This window comes from Sturnus vulgaris, chromosome 2 (genome assembly GCF_052056855.1).
Source record: "Sturnus vulgaris isolate bStuVul1 chromosome 2, bStuVul1.hap1, whole genome shotgun sequence".
Taxonomy (NCBI): Eukaryota; Metazoa; Chordata; class Aves; order Passeriformes; family Sturnidae; genus Sturnus; species Sturnus vulgaris.
In genome coordinates this window covers 79,336,869-79,343,811 of record NC_142244.1, presented here as the reverse complement: position 1 = coordinate 79,343,811, position 6,943 = coordinate 79,336,869, and the positions used below count along the sequence as shown (strand labels likewise).

At 40.0% G+C, this 6,943-nt stretch overlaps 1 pseudogene; it reads left to right on the top strand.

Moving 5' to 3' along the window:
* The first annotated feature begins 5,735 nt into the window (after positions 1 to 5,735).
* Positions 5,736 to 6,560, top strand: LOC106856176 (2-oxoglutarate receptor 1-like; annotated as a pseudogene).
* Positions 6,561 to 6,943: the final 383 nt, after the last annotated feature.

The following is a 6,943-nucleotide window of genomic DNA, read 5'->3' as shown; positions in this document are numbered from 1 at the left end:
GCACAAACACTGAGGGTGCCTGGGGTGTCTGTGAGTCTGGTTCTGCAGGCAGAGACATGGCTCCAGCCAGAGATGCAGAAACCCAGCACGGGGGCTGGAGGACCTAATGTTCCACCTCACAAAGCCAGTGGCAGGAAGAAGAATAGGTAAAGAAGCCCAGATGCTACCACAGGATGCCTATGAGATAAAACAATAAAGAAGAAGTATGAAAGGGGATTGGATTATTATATTTAAATATTTCCACAAAAACAAAAGAGCAATTGCTAAATGGGCTTCTCTCTCCTTATAGTAGAGACACTTGAAAGGCTGGAAGTACAAACTAGAGAGTCACACTAAAGTCTAAATGTGATTTCAACTGTTGGCATGATTGGCCATTAGAACAAACTATCAAAGAAATAAGAGAATTTTTTTTCTCTCTCTCTCTCAATCAAAATTGTCCTCCTAGTAATAACTAATTAAAAACCCCCATGCTTAATACAAGTTATGGGAATTCATAAAATCCTATGGCCTTGAGTGTACATGGTCTTGGGGATACAACTTTTCATACTGCGTTTTCTAGAGCCTTTAAAGCCTATGACTCTGTCCTGCAAAGTTGTCTGACAATATCATCTCATGTTTCTCTGTGACTGTACTAATATTTATGCAAAAGACACCCAGTGCTGGGTCAAAAATTCCAAAGGTAATGTACTGTATTACTACAGGAAACTGTTTTAGTAGCTACCCACCTTCACAAAGAATTACTTGTTCTTCACTGTCACCCTGGACTGGCATATCTTAAGCTATGCTGATGCCAGGAATCTCTTCCAATGAATGAGATCATGGCCATGACCTATTTCTGTTTAAGTATGTTCTCCAATAAACTAATCAGAAACAATCTCTAAAGCCTCAACATCTTGCAAGGCATGTAACAGCATCTCCTAGTACTCCATTTATTCCTGAAGCTCTTTTCCAGCTATTTACAACTTTCCAAGACTTTTTCCTGAACTACAAACACTAAATCTGAGATGAAGAATTCAAGTAATGATGCCATTTTAATATAATTTGAATTGCAATGCCAGAGCAATATAATCTTATTCCAAAATACAGTACCAGAGCAGAAATTGTTTCTTAGACAATAAATTTTAAAAATAATTTAAAAATCCTCTCTTATGCAGTGACAAAACCTCATTAATAAAATACAGAAAGTCCTTCATCCAGGTGTATAGGGATAAGCTGGGACTCCTGACTTCATATGCTTGGTCTCTCCATGACTCCCCATATGCCCTTTGTAGCATGCACAATTTCCATGATGCAGAGTACTGAAATTAGTACCATTTGGCACCCAATCATATGGTAAACAGTGATTTCAGCCCTTTTTGTAGATAATGGTGGCTCATATCAGGTATTACTCAGGCATTTAGAAGTCGAAAAGTAATGCTCACTCTCAAGGCTGATGTTACATTATTTATATGAGAAAGTTAAGGAGAATAGATTGTTTATGACAAGCTGAAAGTCTTTCATGTGAAAATGGCAAATTCTGAAAGCATCAGGTAAGCAGGACAGTTATGTAATAATTTAAAAAGTTAAATTTACTAAACTGTTTCACTGTTAAATTATGCACGACATAATTGCTCATATCTCCAGGTTCACATCTCTTATCATGAGAAAGTAAATAATGCCTTCAAATGAGATCTGAGATGAAGTTCAGTGTTGGAAAACATTCAAGACTTTTCAGCCTCATCTAAACATTTCCCTCTCAAGATAATGACTTTCCTACCTGTTCACAGAATCTTACAAATATTTAATTCAAAATCAAATTTGGAATGCTTGTAATTTTGAAAGTGCTTTCTTTCCAAAAACGGAGAAGCCTAGAACCAGTTTAAAGATCACTGCTCTGAAACAAGGTGGAAGTCCAAGCAGACTAGTCAGCACAAGTCAAAACCTTTTAAAGAGAAAATCAAGCAAAACATGCAAATACTGGCACTACAGGAGAGCTCTGCAATCATAAAATCATAGGATTATAGAATTATTCGTAGTGGAAGGAACCTTTAGAGATCATCTAGTTCCAAACCCCATGTCATGAGGGCACTTCCCAATCAGACCAGATCCCCATTCAACCAGGCTTTGACAGCTTCCAGGGATGGGGCATCCACAGCTTCTCTAGGCAACCTGTCCCAGTGTTTCACCACTCTCACAGTAAAGGATTTCTCCCTTAGATTTAATCTAAACCTTTCCCCTTTCAGTTGAAAGCCATTCTCCCTTGTCACAGCAGGGTCATTGTAGTAAGAACTACACACTGGAAAACGGAGTCATCCCATAAAATCTTCAGTGTCCACACCATGGTTACACTGGCATTTCTAGGTGGGCCATGCTCCCTCCAATTTCACTGTGCAGTGAAACCCCTGCTGTAAGACACACAGGAATAAGCACTTCTTCCATCTCCAAAGGGAGAGGAGTTTTGTTCCAGACCCTTCTTGAGTGCTGGCCATCCCATTCAAGGAAGTGCTGGTCTTTCTCCTTGCTTTATTGCCTGGTTATCTGGGCACTATAAAATGCTCCAGATCACACAGTAGGCTGGGTATTTCTATTAACCATAATCAAAAGAAGCACATAGTTTGACATAGGCTTCTTCATTTGGGTAATAATGGAATAGTTAAGGTCAGAAAAGACCTCCAAGATCACCAAGTCCAACCTTTGATTGAACAACCTTTGATTAAGTTAGTTGACTAACTTAATAAGTGCCATGTCAAGTTGGTTCTTGAACATCTCCAGGGATGGTGACTCCTACACCTCCCTGGGCAAGCCATTCCAACATCTAATCACCCCTTTAGCGAAGGGGTAAATAAATTCTTCCATCTGTCCATCCATCCATCCATCCATCCATCCATCCATCCATCCATCCATCCATCCATCTATCCTAAATGGGGATGCCTTCTCAGCTGGTCTCACTGCACAAACCTGTGGAATTTAAAAGCAAACTGCCAGCTGGAGTAAAGTATTTAAGAAACCAGCTGTGAACAGGAGAGAAGACAACACTAAAGGCTTATAAGTAAAATGCATATTTTGATTTAAAGGTAGGAACTTGGAGGCAGGGCAAAGTGGAGAGAGCAAAGGGTTACAAGATGATGGAAGTATGGAACAAATTAAACTTATCTGGGATGCATCCAACACTTGAGTTAAATCCACATGCTCTTTCTGCATGAAAATATCTCCTGAATTATAATGGGTAAGGGAAGGAGCACTCACATCTTGATCCCTAAGTATATCATTTGTGTCTTTTAAATTTAAGTCAGTTGAAGAGTCGAACACTGCGAGCCAAATTCTATTTAATTTATTCAGCAACACATCTGTGTGAAATATAGTCCAATTACAGGCACTAGGTTACTTTGCCATGGTTGCAGCCATTTGGCTTTTATTTCCAGCAGGCTGTAATTAAATTATCACAATGCAGAAGCAGACAAGTTTCCCTTATATACGTGACTGCAATTAAAGACATGCAATCAACATTTTTTAAAGTGACTCCAATCAATTGGTTACAGTAAAGAATACCATGTAATAAAGCAGTGACTCCAGCATTAAGACGGAAAGAGGGTTTCTATTTCAATAATCTAGTTCCCTTCTAGTACGAGTTCTGCTTTTGGATAATTTATTTAAAGTTCATTATATGTCTACAGCATATATCATTTGCCCTGAGCTTGGGCTGCAGAAGTGCCATTATGGCCAATTACTTAGTGTGATAAAATCTGCCACAGTACAAACTGTTCCTTAATTAGATTTAAGTTTTGTCTAAATTCTATTTGTAATTCAGACAGCAAAATAACAACGCCAACAGCAAAGACACACTGTCTTCTTCCTTTGGTTCCTGTCATTACCTGTTGGAACCTTAGGGCAGTTCAGAACTGGAACTCCACACCCACGTGCTTTTCTTGCAATACTTGTCCCCACTTTGTGTTTCCATAACCAGTGCAGGGCTTGGGGTGTGGTATGGCTTCTGGGGGAGCTCCTTGACCTGAACATGGATAGCAAAGGCTCCAAATGCCCCTTGAGGGCAAGTGGCTGCCAGTAGGGACTGCAGGGTTGAGCGCCACTGATGTGCTTTTTGGTGATCACAGGCATTTGCCCTCTGACCTCTATGGCTTGCTATGCCAGCATGCTTGTTGGTGGTGAACAAGCTGCTGACAGAATGAAAGTCTCACAAAGCCACAAAGAAAGTGGTGTGGGGAGCAGCTCCCAGCCATGCCCTTCAGCTGGCTCCACAGCTGTGCACTGTGAGCAGCAGGATGGGCACAGTCCTGGAGCTCCCAGGGTGAGAGAGCACAGCACAGCTTAGCTGCTGCTGTCAGCCTGGTTAGCCATTAGCCACAGCAGAGGCTTCAGGTTTGTTTGGGAATGATGGCATTGCTGCACAACTGTGAATTTGAACCACTGGATTTATCCAAACCACTCCTGCACCATCCCCACCCATGACAAGAGGTTTAAAACAGTTTTTCTCTTTAAAATCCATTGCTGGTGTTCGGCATACATCTTTTCAAGCTCCAGCTTCAGTTTTCATAGTATTTTAAATATGTTTGAACTAAATGTTCTATACAAATTTGAGTCCAAATCCTGCAACCTTTTTCTGTGTGATCTCACAAGTGAGGTAGAAGCTACAGCAAGAAAATTCAGAGTGAAACAAGAAATGGAAGCAGCGATTCAGTAGGATCCATTTTAACAGATCAAGGTCATAATGTGAGGTCAGGCGTCATCCTATAAGAAGCTGCATTCCTCTGAAAAAAAATTATGCTAGATGTATTCATTTTTTTTCCAGCAGAACACTTGCTCTCTTCTAGAAGAGGGCATTTCTTCACAAAAAATGCATTTACTGAATGCCATGTTAACAGTTATTTGCTATGTGCATCAGTGACCATCTATTTTCATTGTAGAGACTGTATACCAGGTTGTTTTTATGTTCCTTGAATCTTGCTCATGTCCTGTATTGTATCTTGCAATTGGCTGCATTACAAAATTGCATGAATTTATTCTGATGCTTCAGAAAATTTCTAACTAAGACTAATGTCAAAGCAAAACACCGTTTAAAAATTTTACAGGGATGGAAATTTACATAGCAGCTAATGACAAACCTAAAAATAACTTATTTCTTGGCAACATCAATCTTGTTAATGAAGCAAAATAATGAAATATTCCTTTATCAGTAGTTTCCAAGAAGCACGAAGGAAAATGTTAACCAACTCCAGTAGCAAAAAGAATGTGAAAACATTTCAATATCCATCCTGTTTTGGTTTTTGATGTTTTCTTTAACTTAACCGAAAAGGCTGCAAATGCATTTTATGGAACAGTTATATTCTCTATACTTTTGGTCAGTAGCAAAATAAAACTAATCTGTCCTTCTTCTCCATTTGACCCCTGATGAGAGAAGAAAGTGAACTTTATATACCAGGGGACACACATCAAACACTGTGGGCCTGGCAATCCCTTATATTACAGCTTCATTGTACCTGTGTAGGCCCTTTCCTGAAATATGTATTTTAAAATAAAATTGGATCTACATAGATATGATAAAAGGCTTCTAGATCAAGATCAGTTCTTATCAACACAGGAAAGTCTTTCCTTATTCATAAAAGTTACTTTAATAAGAGCACTGATGAGCAGCTGAAAGGAAAGACCTGATTATAAGTTGTTTTTAATAAGATGTGTGGAATCTTATCTGTCAGTGAACACTAAACATTTCTCCCTTCTTTAACAGCTAAGGAGAAAAAATGAACACAACAAATGACAACTTAGCCAGCTCCATCACCCAGCAAGACACTGAAGGTGATTTTCCCAAATGCACTGTGTGGAAGTTGGTCTGAAGACTTTGTACCTCCACGTTATGCATAACATGATCTTCCTGGTGGGCTTCCCAGGAAGTTCCATTGTCATTTGTGCTTACAGCTTCAAGATGAGGCCTTGAAAGAGTAGCCATAACCAGGCTGAACCTGGTACTCACAGACTTGATCTACCTCACTGTCCTTCCCTTCTTGATGCCCTACTGTGCTACTGGGGAGCACTTGATTTTTGGTGAATTCATGTGCAACTTCATCTGCTTTGGCTTCCACTTCAAATTGTACAGCAGCATCCTCTTCCTCTCCTGCTTCAGTGCCTTCTGCTACATGGTGATGGTTCACACTATGGAGCTCTTCCACATCCAGAGGAAGAGGTGGACAGCAGTGGCTTGCACAACCATCTGGCTGATGTCACTGGAAGCTGCCAATTTCTTGATCTCTTCAAAAGGGACACAAAACATAAGGTCCTCATGGCCTTAACCTCACCAGCTCTGAAAACCTGGGCACAATCAGGTGGCTGCTGACCAGCCTGGCCTTCTTCTTGCCCTTGCTATGTTGACTCTGCTATGTGCTCATCATTTGCACCCTGGCCACTGGCCCCACACATGGGCTTGCTACAAACAAAAGGCTCTCAGACTTGTTGTCGTCCTCTTGCTGGTCTTCTATGTGTGCTTCCTCCCCTTCCATGTCTTTTGGGTGGCTCTGTTGCCTAAGATCAGAAGAAAAACTTTCCAAATAATATTAGAACTGATAACATAAGCAGAAATCTTTTAATGAAAGCATTCGTTAAAAGACTGCTCTATATTTTATCTATGTATCTATATGGAAAAATGGAGAAGAAATGAATTAAATCATATTAGTCTACAGAAGATGAGTAGCTGCCAGTATGAATCTATCAGCTGTGTATAATCCCAGATAATTCTGATTTCCTACTACAACAAATTAAGAGGCTCATACATGAAGAATAGGATGATGTCACATATCTTGACTCCAGAAGAAGTTTTGGCTGTCTGAGACAACTCTCTTGTTTGTAAGTCAAGGAAACAGTCTGGAGCGAACTACTTTTATTAGTTCCAGAGTTTATGCTCAGAGTCAAGATATTAATGATTTACCATCAGAGTAGGAGGAGCCACAGAGTGGGG